At 43.1% G+C, this 19,682-nt stretch overlaps 1 pseudogene; it reads right to left on the bottom strand.

Annotated features, from left to right (window-relative positions):
- Window positions 1-13,297: 13,297 nt before the first annotated feature.
- On the bottom strand, window positions 13,298-14,445 carry LOC142889670 (uncharacterized; annotated as a pseudogene).
- Window positions 14,446-19,682: the final 5,237 nt, after the last annotated feature.

The raw sequence follows: 19,682 nt of genomic DNA, 5'->3' as shown, positions 1-19,682 counted from the left end.
TATTGACATCATTGTTGCGTAACATTTATTTTTTTTTACTTTACGATGTTTGTCAGCCAGACCGGTGGTCCCGGCTTCACGTTACTTGTATACCTCGTTGTGTAGCAACGGAAAAGTGTAACTCATTTTTTCAGAAGACAACTTTCTTTTTTGCGCAAGCTTATTAGGATAAGGGAATCTTTATTAAACATATCTCTTGTTTCTGTTCTTTGTTACTTCAGTGAAAGGGAACATACATGTTTACTTCAACATACAGGTTTTCAAACCTTAACGTTGTTATGATGTATACGTTTTCTCTTTTTTTAGTTAGCAGTCACATAACATCTGACTAATTGTTACAGACCTGGGATTCAAATTGTTTGATCAAAATACCAATGTCTGAATAATGTTGCATTAAGAAGCAAAGTGTTTAAATAATATATTAAAATCGTTTTCTTTTGTTTTTGAGAGTGCAAATGTGCATGATTTTGTTCATATTTAAGTTATTCATTTATTTCGTTTATATTTATGTTTATTTTACTTTTGATTTATTATGTATTGCACATAATTTGCATATAAGTAATTGTGTTATAAATGGCCAGTATTTGTCATGTGATTTGCCTCAAGTGTAATAATATTGTGACTGAGAAAAAATTGCCTGTAAGAAATGATGGACATCAGTATTGATGAAATTGCATTTAGTATCGGTATCGTCTTAAATCCTTAAAGTGTGGTATCGCCCATCCCTAGTTTCTACATCTGTAGAGAAACTTCCTCCCTCTAAGTCACATCTCCAAGATTCCAAAATAAAAGGGGGTAATGGTGTATATAAAATAATAAAATAAAATACCATCATTCCAAAAATGACATTCCCACGGTATTGTCCGACAGAATGAAGAAATAAAATTCTCTAAATGGTTCTTCATTGACTGGTGGGATGTCCCGTCTCCCGACTCCTCTCAGTTTAGCCACAATGATGTGCAACGATGTGTGGAGGCAAACACATAGGGCCTCGTCTTGCCTGTCATAGCGACACCAACCGGGTGTCACCCTCACCCCCACCATCAGTACCTTCTACAGCTTGTTGACTCCACACCAGAGGCTGATCCCACTTGTTCTCGTTCACTAAGACTTTGAATTCTTTCCTGCTCTGATCAACAGGTGGAGTGTCCTCCGCCTCCTAAAAGCCTGTCTGTTTTGTTTTTGTTTTGTTTTGTTTTTTTAAGGTGGGGGTGGCACTGGGGCGGGTGTCATAACCCCGACCGACCCGGCGGTGTCTCTTCATCCGCCAAGCTCTGGAGTTGACTCGCCACCACATTCCTAGATGCTCTTAAATGGCGTTTTAAGGGAAACTTGTGAGTTCAGGATCACCACAGGTTTATGGGCCGCCCATAAAAACACTGCTGTGGGTTCAGAAGTTCCCTAACTCACTCTGACCCCGACTCATGTTTTCAAAGGTTAGTGGAATCCCTAACAAAGTTTCGTAAAACTCTGTAAACTCTCCCATCTACCTGCTGCTTGGCTCTCTGTTCAAAGTTGACTCTTCTTTTGTCACTGTGCAGGGCAGCTGGATTGCTTGGATATCAACTCCTTTAATTTGTGACAAAAACCAGGTGGCGCCAGTTGCAACTCGCTCCTTGAAAAGCCCTAAAAGACAAAGAAGAAATGGTGTAAATGAGGAGCTGTTAAACTGCTAAAGAGATTAGGATCAACATAGCTGTTCTGTGCATGTCATCCTTCACGCTGATCGGAAACCTCAGGCATTGACTAGCTGGAGGCATTGGCTAGCTGGCTAAACTGGGCGGTTCATGAATCAGATTGGTGACTTGCTGATGACGTCCAGTCATCTACTGAGTTTCACCTTCAAACACGTTCTGCTGACTCTTTACGACACAGATGTGTGAGATGATGAGGCAACACATCATAAGGCCTGACAAACTTTGGGAATTGAACCAGCAACCTTCTTGCTGTCAAGGAGTGATCCTTTATCTTGATGATCATTTAAAGTTGAGTACAACCACATCAACCACAGAGGCCCTGTTTGCACTTGGTCACTTGTAACTGTTTTGGGGGATCATATCACAAGTACGCATCTTGAAGCATCTGTTCGCACATGGCATTAACATGCGTCTCGAGCGTGCCACTTGTGATCGCATTAGTGCATTTTTAACCACTAGGGCAAGTAAAGCGCAAAACTACGGCTAGTTTCACCTGAAAACGAATAAGAATCAACTTCCTGTTTGCGGACTATATCGAGTCACTGGTTTTAATTCTACTGCAGCTCGTATGGATCCTAACGAGGAGTAACGACTGGTGGGACAGAGTGGTGACGACTTTATTTTCGGATCAACAGTGGCTGGCAAATTTTCGGATGCAACGTCGCACATTTAATCACATATGTGGGGAAACTGCGACCGCTGCTCCGCTGACAAAATACGTTAATGCGGAATGAAATTTATTAGCATCCTAATAAAAGAGTCTAATAAAAATCATTTGTTTTCGCTTCTTGTTTCTAATTTTATAATGACGACGCCGGGAGGTGGGGCGCCGACCAAGTACGTACACGGGAGAGGTGAGTGGAGTAGGCGCTCGTTAATGTGGACTGAGATCGCATTCTGTTCGCACGTCTTGTGGAATGCTATGCTATGCGAAGCGTCAAAACTACCTCCCGGAGGTGGTTTGAGTAATCGGATGACAATACGGAATTGGACTGTTTCCACTTGGTTACTTCGTGTGATTTTTGCCGATCGGAATACGAAAAACGCTTGAAATTACCAAGTGCAAACAGGGCCAAAGACGGGCGATGGAGTTCTGACACAAACACAAAATGCCGTCAAGGATGAAACCTGGAGCCACTTTGATGATCTAGAATCTAATTTCTTCTTTCATCTTAATGGCCTTGGCCTTTTTTGACCCCGTTCTGGCTCCTTCCACACAAACGCAAACTGACACATCACCATCATCAGCATCACTGTGACAGTTTGTCTCTCTCAGTTCCAGTTGGACTGAGTGAACCTCTCAGATTGGAGGTGACAGTTTTAGATGGAGGTTGGTGGGCCGGTGTCAGAGAAGCAGCAGTCGGGGTCAGAAACAAGGTCGGGGTCTTTCTCTCTGCTCAGGGTGGACGTGACAGACAGTGGAATCATAAGTCAAACATGCTTGTACTTCTCCTTCGCGTCTCCTTCAAGGTTCCTGTGCCTCCTTATTTGCATTTTGTCTGCTTAGCCCTCTGTTTGCAGCCTCCTGCTAATACTGAGGCTTTGTTGGATCGATCTTTTAGTGTTTCGAAGGGGGCAGAAACCTGGCAGCCTCTGGAGAATTGACTTGATGCACATTGTGTGAAAAACGCTCACAAAGCACAACAAAATTTCACGGTGCCTTCAGGGGTTCTTTACCCCTAGTCAATGCCGACCCCAGTGGATCAGTTTGTTTGTAAGCAAGCTGACATCAAACCAAATCATAACCAGGAAATACTTCACATGACCTACATTGCAACTTGAAATTGGCCAAAATGTAAAAATATCCTCAAGCAGCTGACATATTCAGTTAAATCCTTGCACAAAAAATTGGGGAGTGGACAAGTAAAGTGCAGGATGAGAAACCAAAAGAATCCACCCGTTTCAGTTTATAGCCTTCATCAGGGATGAGGCCTAATGAAGACTATGAGGTGAGGTAGGTCCAGTCTTTTTATCGGTGTAGCCATGCCAAAACAGAGGCTTTTTAATTTCATATATGAAACCGAGTCGCCTTGGATTTTTTCAGTTTCTCATCCTGCACTTTACTTGCCCACTCCCCATTTTTCACCAGAGTACCTGTTTTATTTAAAAGACCCAAGCAGCGCTCCCTCTTCTTTTTTCTTTCCTACATCCTGATGCAGTTTTGTTTGAAAGGAGGGCATAACATTTGTTGCCTTTCATTTCATGAACATCAAGTCGAAGTCGAACAATTTTTTCTTCAGAAAATGATTGATTCATTTTTAAAGACAGAAATTTTTTCTTTGACAGAACTGATATTTGCACTCGACCTTCATGACACCCTTTGGAATATTTAAGATAAGAAAAGAGATAAGAGATACTTTATTGTCTGTCCCAAAAGCTGACTGAAATTCTTCTTTGTCATGGACCACAAACACATTCAGTGTAACGTGTCAGGTAAGAATCCAAGTGCAACACCAAAGGGGTAAGGAAGGAGGATTTATTTGCGACGATTAACAGTAAGCTATAGCGCGTGGTCAGGGACGGAAGGCAGGTCAGTTCTCCAGGACGGTGGCAGAGCAGGCTGGTCGGGGACGAAGATCGAGGGTTCGTGTCCAAGGCTTTCCAGGTCGGTAGTAACAGGGCAGGAGAAGCAGGCTCGTGGTCAGACACAGAAGCGAGGTTGGGTTACCAGGACAGGAACGCAGGTCAGGGGAAGAAAACAGGTCCAGGTCCAGGTCCAGGTCCAGGTCCAGGTCCAGGTCCAGGTCCAGGTCCAGGTCCAGGTCCAGGTCCAGGTCCAGGTGGAAAGTCACAACAGAGTTAGCAGACAATCTGGCAATGAGTGTGTGTGGGACCAGGGCTTATATGCAGCAGTGATGGCAGAGAGAAAGCAGGTGTGTTAATCAGGTGGGAACGTGCCTCAGCTGCGCGCCAGCCAAGGGCACACTGAACCCAGCAGGCAAGACTGGCAGCCGTGTGACATTCATATGATTCCTATCAATGTCCCATCAAATCTCAACAATGACAAAAACATTAAAACACACATGGCTTGTGCATGCAAGGGGACAGAAATGGATGATTTATCTGCAATGTGTGAAATAATAATTAAATGTACTGGTTGAACATCTTTTTAAGGTTCCACTTTGCTGATGTTTTCAGGGAACTAGATGTGTCTCAAAAAGTTTGTCCTCTGACTCCAGTTAAACCAGCAGCGGCCTCTGATTGGAGGTGGCCCCGCTGACCTCTGCTCGAGATGTTCATCACTCCATTCAGTGTCTGGTCAAACTCTCTCTCTTTCACTATCTTTCTACCCCCCACTGTCCCCCGCCTCCCCGCCCATCTCAATCCCCCCCCACTTTGCTTTTGTGGCTCGGCCACTGGAACGAGACAGTTTTTTGAATGATGGCTGTCAATTCATGGGATGTAAATGAGTGGGGAGAAAAAACAGTGGCGTTGAAAAGGAGGTGGAAAGAGGGGGAAGAAAGGAGCTTGTTAATTTTTTGTTTTTTGTTTTTTTTGTCCTGGAGACTCAACAAAACCAATAACACTCTGCAGTAAGATTTATGTGACAAAGCCGGGAGTCACAAGGTTAATTTCATTCTGTAGGAACCTGTTGTAGTGGCCTTTTAGTGTGTGTGTGAGTGAGAGAGAGAGAGAGAGAGAGGGACAGAGAGAGAGAGAGAGAGAGAGAGAGAGAGAGAGAGAGAGAGAGAGAGAGAGAGAGAGGAGGCTAAGGGGCCATTTACATGGAGTCAAATTTTTTTGTAAGTGCACATTTTCGGAAAAAAAAAAAAAGCAGCTCGTTAGCGCCACAGATAACAGAAAAAAAGATTGCTCGTGAAAAGATGGTGTGTATAAATGACAGAGTTGAACTTCTGCATCGAGTTACTTTAAAACACAAGGCCTTAGGTTTCCTGCCTCAATACCCCAGTCCGCTGAACCAAAATAAAATAAAAAGTAAAACAGGATGTTTGCAAATCGCTTTCGTTGTGTTTATTTTCACTTTGCACACAATTCATGATCGATCTACGTGCACCATGTGTTATTGTACACTATTGTTTGCAGTAAAAGTCCACTGCCCGACAAGGTTGTTGAGCGGTCGTCTGCACCTCACAGCCCCTAAGGTTGCAGGGCGGGGGGGTTTTAGAGCTGTGACATCAGCGTCTCCAAAAGAGATCGGTTTCGGCGTTTACACGAATCTAGGCAAGCGGTGTTTTAAAAAAAAATCCACCCTAAGGAGCGTTTTTGAAAAAGTGCGGTTTCAGTCTGTGCGGTTTCAGTGAGAACGCCAGCTTTGTGTAAACACGAGTCCAAAGCGCATAAATATTTAGGTATGAATGCATACCTAAATAGCATCCTAATGCACCAGTACCCAATAGCACCAGCCTAATGGCTGAACTGAAATTCACACACACACTCTCTCTCTCTCTCTCTCTCTCTCTCTCTCTCACACACACACACACACACACACACACACACATATGTATTAGGGCTGTCGACACTAATTAATAATATGTTAACGCGTTAACTCAACCTCCTTTTCACGGCACTCATTTTTTTTAACACGCAATTAACGCCCGGTTCACACCGGAGGTGGAAGTGCTGCGAAGATCGAGCGCAAGCATATATATATATATGTATATATATATATATGCACATATATACAGTATATATGTATATGTATATAGCTGAGGTGGTTGAGGAGTACAAGTACCTGGGAGTGACCATTGACAACCAACTGGAGGGCCAACAACACAGCTGTGTACAAGAAGGGTTGCAGTAGACTCTACTTCCTGAGGAAACGGAGATCCTTCAATGTCCATTATGGACAACCAGGACCACCCTCTGCACCACACACTGGATAGACAGCGGAGCATCTTCTCAAAGAGACTGAGAAAGCTGCGTTGTCTGAAGGAACACTTCAGGAGATCCTTCCTTCCAAGAGCCATCACTCTCTATAACTCTTCCTCGCTGTGTGACACATTTTGGTCTTTATTCATGGACTCAATGGCAAATATGCACTAATGGTTGAAACCCTTGCTCATCCCTGCCTCTGCACATTTTAACTGTATTTTTTGTACATAGATTGACTTGTGTGTTTTTGTACCTACTTTTTCACTACTGTTTTTGATAACTGCTTGACTTCTTTTTTGAGGGCTGAAACTGTGGAGTTTCCCAATTTGAGATTAATAAAGTCTTAATAAAATCTATCTATACAGTAAAAGTATGTGAACCCTTTGGGATTACTTGGATTTCTGCATAAATTGGTCATAAAGTATGTTCTGATCGTTATCTAAGTCATATCACTAGACAAACACAGTCTGCTTAAATTAATACTGCACAAAAAATTTGACGGTTTCATGTTTTTATTGAATACAACATGTAAACATTATTCACAGTGCAGGGTGGAAGAAAACATTTTTCTTTAAATGACAAATGGGTGAAAAAAATGTATACCAACATGTTTAATAAGGGTTCATATACTGTAACGTTGTAAAGACCGACGATGGCGGGCGAGTCTCCTGGAGGTGGGTGATTTAATGGGGGCGGTAAGTGTGGGGGTGATGGGTGAATCTGGCGGAGGTGAGTGTGGTGGAGGTCGATGACGTGATGGGGTATTTCATCTGGGTTTTATTTGAGCCTCCAGCCAGAGGAGGGGCGTATTGATGACCTGTAGGAGGACTGAGCCGCTGTGCCAACAAACCCTTTAAAACTCTGACATGGAGACCTGATGGGACTCCCAACACTCCGAATGGCTGTCTGATTGATTGGCTGACTGGCTGACTGAGGTAGATTGACACACTGATTGAGACGTTCAGGCTTGTTTTCGGTTTTCCGGGCTTTAGCGTCAGACTTTAGCCTTTTCTTCCTGCAGGGGTTTGTTTTGGATTTTTCCTGCTGTTTTTCATTCAGAGTCTTTAAAAACAAAAAAAGGAACACGACCCTAAACACATTAAACTCTGAGGTGCACAGTGTGATCATGGAACACCACGAGTATGTTGATATATTGTTTTTTTTTTTCAGGGTCCGGCCAAACTCTTTTGTTGATGGCAGCAGCAGCAGCAGCAGCAGCTGAGGCTTTTCAGTGGTAAAACATACATAGTTTGCAGGGGAACGATCCCCCCCCCCCCAAAAAAAAAAAACCCCAGCAGATTAGGACAAATCTTTTCAGACACATAAGAAAAAAAGAGAGAACTCGAACCACGTAAGGGCTGGATGAAATAGTCCCGGTGCTGCATGTGAATGCTAATCAGTCGCCCGCTGATTAAAGCAAACAGACAAAAGTGATAAATCGACTGTTTACACTGTAAGAAAATCTGCATTCTCGCCGGATTAAACACATGTCCGAGAGAGTGATTGTGTTGGAGGTGACTCGGAGTGCAGATGACTCAGTTTAATAGGATTTTACCATCTGAATCAATCTCATTTGATACCATGTAGCAGCAGAACTGTGTTTGATACAAATTTATTTCTATTTTTTTGTTTCTTATATTGTGTTGAAACATTCTATGCATGTTATGGAAAATTAAGTTTATATTTTCTATTCTTATTATGCTATTAGAAATCAGGAATACAATAGAAGAAATGCCAAAAAAAGAATGCCACTTCATGTCATCAATACAAGATTAAAAAGTGAATCAAGCATCCCATAAAAGTTCTATATAAAAATCCAATAAAGACAACAATAAGCAAAAAACAAAACAGAAAAAACAACTAAAATTCCACAAGACGAAGATGCAACGACCAAAAGCTTTTCAAATGAAGAATTTAGAATTGGGTGAAAGTGAATGAAATTAATTCAAATTAGGGCAGAAATGAAGTCATTTCACAGTGATGACTATCAAATAAGAAGCGACAGGTAGATCTTAACCAAATTCTAGTCTTTCATTTCACATAAGTCTCTTAAATTTAGTCTTGCATTTTTTTTTCTGTAAATTTGGTGCAAAAAACAACCACAGAAAAACAATACGTTTTATTGATTATGCAAATGTGAAAAAGCACAAAACCTTACTGGCTGCTCTACTGGTTTCCTGTTGAATTGTGTATGTTAACCAAACTGCTTCCTTCAACAGTGTTCTCTCAAAACCTTTGCCTCAGTTCTTTGGATGGAAACATTAGATTTTTTTCTATTGTTTCAAGACAGAACTCAACAAACTTTTAAGCAGAGAGAGAAAAAAAGCAAGCAGGACAGACGCACTGTGCCAGAGTCTGTCTGGGTCTGCCCACACACACACACACACACACACACACACACACACACACACACACACACACACACACACACACAGAATCCAACTAGGCACTAGGCGGAGGCATTAGGATAAACTTTGCAGTAGTAGGAACCAGAATTTCCTGCTCAGCCAATCACAGGCAGTCAGTGGCCCAGCGAGGAAAGCACCCACCATCACTCATTCTTCGCCTCGTTCTATCACCTTGGCAGGGTCGGGGGTGGGAGACCCTCTAAGTCAGTGGTTCTCAAACTTTCTCCACCCAGACAAAATGGTGGCAAAATAAGTTTTTTCATATTTACTGAAACAACATAAAACATGAACATTCCTCTCACCAGCTTTACGCATTGCTGCTGTGCAAATAATGTTTTCCCTTTGGCACACCACTTTTTGTGATATCTCTGTGCAGGCGGAGCTTCTATCACTCTCCTCACCCAATCAATCTTGGACTCTATCTACTCTGTCCAAACTAGCTCTCATTATTATAATAATAATAATAATAATAATAATAATAATAATAATAGTAATAATAAAAATAAAACTGTATTCGTACAACGCTAAATCACAACCAACCAATGGCGTCTCAAAGCTCTTTATATGCTCAGATAGAACCAACCGGGTCCCCGGAGCAAGCAAGATGCGACAGTGGCTGGGAAAAACTCCCCTGTGGGAAGAAACCTAGGGCAGAACCAGACTCCATAGGGCCATCATCTGCCTATGAGTACTTGGGGTGAAATACAAAAATAGAGGAGAGACAGCGAAAGAGAGAAAGGAGCAGAGTGAGCCAGGGTGGCAGACAGGACAGAGTGAAAAACAGATACACCAACCAGCCATTCACAAAACGGATATAGACACAAAGAATAGGAAATAATTCAAGGCTGCTGTCCACGTAGGCTGTAATTGTCCATGCTTTGGAAGGCAAGAGCCTAGCTCGATGAACAATATGCCGATAGGACAAGTCCAGGTCCTAGGCGTGGTGGTGGGACAAAGCGATGACACCAAGACCCCCAGGACAGCACAATCCAGCTCCTGGCGCAGTGGTCATCACCTGCCGGGGACACAGAGACTGCGGCAGTATCATGCATATCGAGCATACTATACAAAGCATAATGAGAGCTAGTTTGGACAGAGTAGATGGAGTCAAAGATTGATTGGGTGAGGAGAGTGATAGAAGCTCCGCCTGCACAGAGCAACGATCCCTGTAACGGGAGCGAAAGATCTCCCTCCACGGCGTAAGCCTGCAGCAGCTTAACTGACAGTGTATGGAATCTAACAATAAGCTTTAAGAAAAAGGAAAGTCTTAAGTCTACTCCTAAATAAACTAACTGTGTCTGCCCCCCTCACCGAGGCTGGAAGATGATTCCAAAATAAAGGTGCCAGGAAACTGAAACACCTCACCGAGGCTGGAAGATGATTCCAAAATAAAGGTGCCAGGAAACTGAAACACCTACCTCCTGACCTAACTCTAGAAATTTTCTGAATCCTCAGAGCGAAGGGCTCTTGGAGGATGATAAAGTTCAATTAGTTCCCTAATATAAAAAAGGAGCCTGAGAATGAAGAGCTTTGTAAGTTAAAACTAGAATCTTAAATTCAATTCTAAATTTGACTGGCAGCCAATGCAAGGAAGCTAAGATTGGAGTAATATGCTGCCACCTTCTAGTTCCGGTTAACAATCGTGCTGCAGAGTTTTGGATTAACTGTAATGTCCTAAGGGATGAATTTGGGCATCCTGCTAGTACAGAGTTACAGTAATCTAGCCTAGACGTAACAAAAGCATGGATTCTTTTTTTCTGCGTCTTTGAAGGACAAAAAACCTCTAATTTTGGCAATGTTTCTTAAGTGGAAGAAAGCTGACCTCCCTCCATTCTGTATATGAGAATTAAAGGTCAGGCCCTGATCAAAAGTGACTCCAAGGTTCCTCACAGTAGAACTGGGTGTAGTACCAAATAGACCACCTTGTCCATCAAAGGCTCTGTCCCTACTCTCTCGCGAGCCAAATATAATAACCTCAGTTTTATTGGTATTAAGGAACAGGAAATTCTGTGTCATCCAAGTTTTGACGTCACTAAGACAAGATTCCAATTTAGCCAACTGATGAGCCTCATTTGCCTTAAATGACAGGTACAGCAGTGTGTCATCTGCGTAAGAATGGAAACTGATGTTATGCTTTCTAATGATGTCACCAAGAGGTGACATGTAGATGTTAAAGAGGAGTGGCCCAAGTACAGACCCTTGAGGGACACCATGACTAACCCTCCTACGTTCTGATGAATGATTATGAACATGAACAAACTGAAAACGGTCAGACAAGTAAGATCCAAACCAGTCCAAGGCCCGATCCTTGATGCCAATAGCATCTTCTAATCTCCTAAAAAGAATGATGTGATCAACTGTATCAAATGCTGCACTGAGATCTAGGAGGACCAGAACAGTGAGAAGACCTCTGTCAGATGCACACAAGAGATCATTACTCACTTTAAGCAGTGCAGTTTCAGTGCTGTGACCAACTCTGAAACCTGACTGAAATGCCTCAAGCAGATTGTTGTCGTTTAAGAAGTCAGCAAGCTGCCTGGCAACAACCTTTTCTAAGATCTTAGAGAGAAACGGAAGGTTTGAGATTGGCCTATAATTTCAAAGGGCACTCGAGTTCAAATTGGGTTTTTTAATCGGAGGCTTGATTACAGCCACTTTGAAAGCTTGAGGGACAAAACCTGTTGATAGAGAATGATTGATTATTCTAAGAATGACACAATGAAGCAATGGGAAAACCTCCTTTAAAAGCCTGGTTGGAATTGGGTCCAACAGACTGGTGGTCGACTTAGCAGAGGAGATAAGAGAATCAAGTTCAGAGAGTCCTATTTGCTGAAAACTCTCAAGGTAAATACTGGGGTTGCTATGTTGAAAAAGATCTGCTATGCGATCAGTGGAAGACAAAGAATTCTTAATCTCAGTTCTAATATCTTCTACTTTTTGCTGGAAAAAAGTCATTGCTTGACAGAACAATAGGGACACAAGGCTCAACACAGTTATGGCTCCTCGTCAGCTTAGCAACTGTACCAAATAGAAATGTTGGGTTATTTTTCTTGGAATCAATAAGAGCAGAATAGTAGGAAGTTCTACTCACACGCAGGGCCTTTTTATAGGACCCAAAACATTCTTGCCAAGTTGTGAAGGATGAAGCTGTTTTTGACGAACGCCAAGTTCTCTCCAGCCTTCGCAAATTTTGTTTTAATTTGCGAGTAGAGGAGTTAAACCAAGGGGCTGATCTATCCTTCTTTTTCATTCTTACTTTATAAGGGGCCAGATCATCCAATGTTGATTTCAAAATACCAGAAAAACGATCTGTCAAGGAGTCAAGATCAAAATCAGTCAAGTGGGTAGGGGGAGAGGCTGAGGGCATGTCTAAAGGTACAACAGCATCTAACAAATCAGGAAGCCTCTCTTTAAATTTAGTAACAACAGTTACTAGCCCGAAATGTTTCTACTCATTATAGACTTTGCTTGTGGAATGTAATCCACCAAAATAAAACTGAAAGTGATCAAACAGTGGTCAGATAAAAAGGTCATTTTGGGGAAAGATTGTCAACTGCTCCACACCAAGTCTAAAAGTGAGCACAAGATCCAAAGTATGACTATGCTTATGAGTGGGTACATTCACAACTTGGAGGAACCCTAAGGAGTCCAGAATTGATTTAAATTGAGAACTGAGACTGTCACACTCAATATCAACATGGATATTAAAATCTCCAATCACTATGATCTTATCTTTAGTCAATGCTAAAGTAGACAAAAACTCTGAAAATTCATCTAAGAAAGAAGAATATGGACCGGGGGGACGTTAGACAACAATGAATTCAACGGAATCTGTCTGTCTATCAGGTGTCAACAAAATAGACATAGTTAAACTCTCAAATGAGCCATAATTAGATTGAGCCTTGAGATTGACTAGCAAGTTGGAATTATAAATAGCTGCAACGCCACCTCTTCGACCACTATCACAAGCCTTATGAGTATTAATATGACTAGGAGGAGTGGCTTCATTAAGACTAAAATATTCATCTTGACGTAGCCATGTCTCTGTGAGGCCAAAAATATCAATATTATGCTCACTAATCAAATCATTAACTAAAATTGCTTTGGAATGTAGAGACCTAATGTTAAGAAGGCCACAGTTCACCATTTTGTTTGTGGGAGACCCCGGAGCAACCTCCGACCGGGCCCTCTTATTTCTACAATCTATTCAAATTAGGTTACTATAATCGATTGGAGCTTTAACACCAGATTTGCACAGTATAAGAGGTTTGGAGGTGCGAGGGACCGACACAACCTCTATTGGAAAAGAATGGCAGGACTTGGAGGACTTGGAGGACTTACTAACGGCTGGGGACGGCAGTGAGAGAAGCCCAGAGTAGCGTGTAGAACTACAACTCTGTTGCCTGGTCTCCACCCTGGAGCATCAGTGAGTTGAAGCTAAAATTTTAACTATATTGCTAGATAAGAGAGCTGCTCCTTCCCGGGTGGGATGAATGCCGTCCCTCCTAACAAGACCAGGCTTGCCCCAGAAAGGCTTCCAGTTATCTACGAAGCCCACCAAGTTATTGGGACACCACCCTGACAGCCAACGGTGAAAAGATGACATGCGGCTAAGCATCTCATCGTTCCTAACATTTGGCAAGGGGCCAGAGAAAACTACTTCGTCCGACATGGTCCGAGCAAATGCGCACACCGAAGCTACGTTTCACTTAGTGACCTCGGACGATTTCAGGCGTGCATCATTGAAACCACAGTGAATTACAATCCGCCTAAATCTCCGTTTATTCTTAGCCATTAACTTTAAATGCCCTTGAATATCGCCCCCCCTGGCCCCGGGGATGCACTTCACTGTGGCCGATGGCTGTCCTAAGATAACATGCCTCACTATAGATGAACCGATCACTAGACTGTCAATCTCAGTCGGCGTGCTGCTGAGTGGGGCAAACTTATTCGAGACATGGACGGAGGGGGCCTGGTGCTGAGAATGGCAGTGGTGCCCGGCAGACTTGCTGAAGCTACGCTTCCTCCTGACAGTCACCTAACCGCCCTTTCCCGGCTGCTCGGGAGCCGCGAAGGGAGGGGAACTAGTGGGACCTAGAGACTCCGACGCTACGCTAGCGAATGAACGCTCCGCTCCAGCTAGGCTAACCCTACTAGCTACGGGACTACTGTGCTCGAAGGAGGGAAGACGTTCCTCAAGCTGGCTAAGTCTCGCCTCAAGCGCTAACATAGTACTACATTTAACACACATCCCTGACTCTGTAATTGAGTATGAGCTAAAGCTAAGCATCCGGCAGTGTGAGCAAGAAAAGACGGGAGGGGAGAGAGGAGGGACAGGGGAGAGGTGAGAGGGAGAAGCCATGGCTTCGACTGTGCTGATGCAAACAGATAGAAATAGGTGTATTGAGAAGAGACTAAATAGTTTGGAGAACGATCACCTTTAAGAGAAAACAGTCCAGTGGCACGCTCTTTCAGCGCTCGAGAGCGGCGTAGCTGGCTGGCTGTGCTGTCGCCTCCTGTGTGACGCTGTCGCCACATCATGGTCAAGACGACCTACAGCGGTTGTGTGATGCTGCCTGTCGAGTCTGGACCAGACTGCTTTTTATATTTATTGCTAAGTCAGTGTTGAAGTTTCTGGCAATTTTTCTGTGAGCAGAAATATCCCTCCACCTTTGTCTCAATGCTTCTTCCCTCCGATCGCTCAGGTTTTGTTGGACTCCATCCTCTAAAAACAGCTGAGAGAATCAACAACACATCGAGTCTCAAACACTAGATGGCAGCACCAGCAGTCTGACCCACCACCTACTCTCTGCTCGCAGTGGATGTTGATCAAAATATTGATACTAATGTTGCCATGGTATTGACCAGTAACATTGTAATGAATTTGATAATGAGATTCAGATTGATTTATTATTACAGACTCAAGGTCCAGTTCACAAGATTAAAAAAAAGAAAACAAACATCAGCAAATTGATTGTAATTGTACATATTCATTGATATCTAAAATGCTACTCAATTGCCCATAACTTGGAATAAAGTTGTTTATATTTCTCTTCTCATTAAATAATAGTAACGATACAAATATCTGAGACAAAAAAAATTGACTTTGAATGGTGTATTTTTTTTTTTACCTTGTTACGGCTGCCGTGGGTGGGTACGTCCGCTACAAGCACTGGTACCCTTACCCTGTTTTGACCCTCGCGTTTATGTATTTATGTGTTAAGATTTTTGGGCTCTAGGTTTAGTTTTGGGTTTTCTTTGGGGTCTAGTTTCCCCATGTTTTCTGTAACCTTTTCTGTTTAGGTTTATGGGTGGCGTCCCTTTTTCGGGGACGGTTGTGTCTGTCTCAATCAGTATAATTTGTTTATATTAAGTTATTGATTTGGCGCCACCCGCTGCCCTTCGTCTGTTGTTGTGTGTTATTATTCTTTGTTAAAACCATTAAAAACCTCTTAATTTTGAAACCTGTTCATAGAACTTGTTTGGTGGTCCAATTTTTGTTATTAACCATTTTCCCCTAGACAAAGTGGTTCGTAACAGACCTGCCAAAAAAGTGATTCCAGCCAAATTCTGCCCTGAGTTTAATATGATTAAGAATCCACAGATGAAAAATCACAATCAGGTAAAATTAATTTAGATTCAGCAAATATGATGACACTTCCACTTAGAAAAGTACTGGTGTTGAATTGTCTCTTCAACATCCCACAACACACACAGTAAAGGCAGCTGGTCTCAGGCGGCAGCCGAAACCACGGTGACGGGCTCGGATTTAAACCATCCACTTGACAAACACACATGAGGAGGTCAGTTGTAGGCGTATAAATTGGAAAAGTGGGCGGAGCCAGAGGGCCAGCGGACTTGTTTTATTGGCCACTGATGTATGCAAAAGCGCCTTTTGAGTGGCATTTGGTGTCACGCCAGAGCCCTCCCCCCAACGCCCATCTCACGGTAGCCACAAAGTAAACTGGATTAGTGCCCCCACTCCCATTAAACCTGACGGCTACATTCAGGACGTTGCCACCTAAAGGCCGGCAGCGTATTGAAATGGAAATAATCCTTCACAATGATGCTGGATGAACAGCTTCTGACTGTGCGACTGTACGAGTGAATGGGCCTTTAGATTGGCAGGGTGGCCAACTTCACCACCAGGACCCCGAACCTAACACACACACACACACACACACACACACACACACACACACACACACACACACACCTCCTTGTTTTGTTCTTGTGGGACTTCATCATTTTCTGGGTCTTTGTACTGCAACCAGCCGCTTCCCGCTAAGTGCTAATAAAAATGTGCTGTTATTTGTCTTGTATTCATTTCGAGAGCTGTTGACTCAGTCAACACGTCTCCTGTTAGCACTGGCTAAGCCTAACCCCCACCCTCGGATTGGGGCGTTCCTGACAAAGATGGAACTTGTCTTCTGACTTTAGCTCCTTCTTTCACCGCACACAAAACCTTTTTCATTTACTCAAATTCAAGAAGCCTGATTGATTCCTTCTAAATTACCCTGGTAAAGAAAAAAAAAATCCCTCAAACCCCAAACTTCCTCTGAATTGTTTTTGTCAGGTTCTTAGTGGCAGAGCAGTTTAAGAGGAAGAGCTGCAGAAAATACGAGAAGAATTCAAATGCAAATGTTTTTGGATTTGACCAGGCTTGCATTCAAAATCAGAACATAAGAGATAATAAAAAAGATCATCTATCCCATTAGTTTCATTCTTTTTATAAATATAGGTGATTTTTATTTTGTCTTTCTCTCGATAACTTTGTCTCTCCTCAAAATGCACTTGTGCTTGCATAATGAAAGTACAGATCTTAAATCTTAATTTATTTGGTAAAGATGTTGCTGATAATACTACAGCTGATAATGAAACAACAAATGTGATGGTACCTATATTCGGCATTTTACATGTAACTGCGGGTAACTGGATTAATCCACCATATATCCAGTCTGATCGCCGGTCTCCAAAGTAAAGGTGTGTTTTTAAAATGCTGCAACTGTACACTGACGTTTAGTTGAAGTGTTTCTCCACCGGCAAACTTCAAGTCGCTTGTTTGTGAACGCAACATCAGTACTCTTTGGCTAACGTTATCAACACGCAACACCGATTAACATTTTAAAAGAATGTCACTCAACTAAATATTGAGTATTTCGTGTGTGTGTGTGGTTTTGGAACACTTTGAGCTGGAAAACATCAACTCTAGCCGGCAACACTGTCTTTTATAACTGTTGGATCTTAATCCACAAGATCATGTCAGTCATCACTATAACAGACTTTCTGTGAAATTGGGGTCTTCCCGAGGATTGTCTACTGTTAAAACCTTAGCTAAGCGCTAGCTGAGAGAATCAGAATCAGAATCAGAATAGCCTTTATTGTCACTGTAGCAGAGATACAATGAAATTGCGTGGCAACTCCCTTTGTGCAAATCAATATTAAAAATATAAGACCTAAAGATAAATAACAATAAAAATACAATATAAGACACCAGTCAGTGCTGCCTAGACAACACTGTGCAGGAATATGCCAATATGTACAGGATGAGAAAGCTAAAAAGGTAGATGTGTGTTATTGCACAGGACAGGGGTGATCAGTGGTGTGACGTGCTGAGTGAGTGTATAGTCAGTGAGAGTTCAGCACTCCAACAGCTCTTGGGTAGAAGCTGTCTCTGAGTCTGTTTGTCCTTGCGCGGAGTGACCTGTAGCGCCTGCCAGAGGGCAACAGGTGAAAGAGGTGATGGCTGGGGTGAGAAGTGTCCTTTACGATGTTCTGAGCTCTGCTGAGGCATCGGGAGTTGTATATGTCCCGAAGAGAGGGCAGAGGGCAGCCGATGATCCTCTCTGCTGTCCTTACTACCCTCTGCAACTTGTTCTTCTCTGCCACAGTGCAGCTGGAGTACCACACCGTGATGGCATCGGTCAGCAGACTCTCTATGCTGGAGCGGTAGAAGGTCACCAGCAGCTGGGTGTATATGTTCTCCCTTCTGAGAACCCTCAGGAAGTGGAGCTGCTGCTTCACCACTGCCGCAGTGTTCTCAGTCCAAGAGAGGTCTGCTGCGATGTGGACACCCAGATATTTGAACGACTCCACCCTCTCTACACATGCGCCGTTGATGAGCAGGGGTGCAGGGGCAGCTCTGTTTTTCCTGAAATCCAGGATGAGCTCCTTGGTCTTGGTAGTGTTCAGTATCAGATTGTTCGCTGAACACCACTTTTCCAGAGGAAGGACCTCATTCCGATAGGCTGCCTCAAGCTGAGAGTTGACCGTCACAATTCAGATAACTAGTAAATGTTGTTAACACCATGTGACGATTTAATGTGGAGGTTTTTTTTTAAAGGATCTTAATGCACAAGATCATGTCAGTCATCACAGTCACAGAGTTTCTTCGAGATAGGGGTGCCTCCGAGGACTGTCTTCTCTAATAACGCAAGCTATGCGCTAGCTGGAAGTTGACCGTCGCAATTCAGTTAACTACTACACTTGGTGAACACCATGTGACCATTTCATACGTTTTTTTAAGGATCGAAACCGACAATGTCAATCATCACCGTGACAGACTTCCTGCGAGCTTGGGGTGTCTCAGAGCTTTGCATTGATATAATTAACGTATCTGAATAGGATACATTTGGGTAACCAGTGAGCTTCATTTGGTTTAAACTCACAACCAGCCTCCCAGAGTCAGACTGTATACTGAGGGGTAGATCCACAAAGCGATTGCGCGGCTTTTGCGCCAGAAAATCCGTGTGAATGGCGCCAAAAACGGTGATTCCGATCCACAGAGGGGACGCAAACGTGAAAATCTGCGGAAAAAGTAGCGGCAGGGCTGCGCCAGACAAATTTGAATGTATTTAAATGAGTCATTACGCGTAAAAGGACACCCCCTTCTATGCAAATATGCCTCATTCAAACAGCGGCAGATCCAGAAAGAGTTTGCGCTCGTGTCCGCGCGCAGTTTGACAGACGCAAACACCGCCAGCCAAAACCAGGCGCAGCTTCTGTCTGTCAAAGTGTTTCCGGCTTCTGAGTGAAACTTTCCTCTCTGAAAAGCCTGAAATATAAATATGGCTCCCCAAATCTTATATATAGATAGGCATAGACTGCAGTATATATGCCAATATTTTAGATACGCTATGAAAAATACAAATGGTGCTCAGGTGTTGGTGACTAACGCGTCTTGACTTTCTTTCCATTATGGCAGCAGTCTTGGTAGACGGAGGAGGCATCGTAATGCCAGGCGCGCACAGGAGCGCGTTTATCCTAGCAGAGTTCCACTGTCAAACACATGCACTCACCAACAACCTCTGGCGCAAACTGCTCCCAGGTTGGCAGACCGCAACATTCGCACCTGTTTCAGGTGCCGTATTCGTGGGCGTGTTTGCGCCTGCGTGTCATTAGCGCAAAAACCTTTGTGGCCGCAGAACGCGCCGCATTTTAGCGCTGCGCCCCCTTCTTTGAGGATCTACCCCTTAGTGTTTTCACTGAAGCATTGTTGGAGATGAGAGTTGACTATTTGTCCTATTTTGACAAAACTTACAACTCATATGCACAGTAAAATGAAAAACACAAAGATGTTCACCTGCTGACTGAACTAACTGCAGAATATATTTTATTGTAGGCCCATACAAATTGTATATTAAGCAAAAATGCTCTTCCTCCCATTCATCCCCCTCCTTATACAATTGTGAGACCAATATGTGATTGGGTATTTGAAGGCTGGTGCTTTCCAGTAAACAGTTTG

The sequence above is a fragment of the Nelusetta ayraudi genome, unplaced genomic scaffold (assembly GCF_046127955.1).
Source record: "Nelusetta ayraudi isolate G7.1 ecotype Tasmania unplaced genomic scaffold, CSIRO-AGI_Nayr_v1 ptg000023l, whole genome shotgun sequence".
Taxonomy (NCBI): Eukaryota; Metazoa; Chordata; class Actinopteri; order Tetraodontiformes; family Monacanthidae; genus Nelusetta; species Nelusetta ayraudi.
The sequence above is the reverse complement of the archived record's forward strand: the minus strand, read 5'-3'. Positions and strand labels throughout refer to the sequence as shown.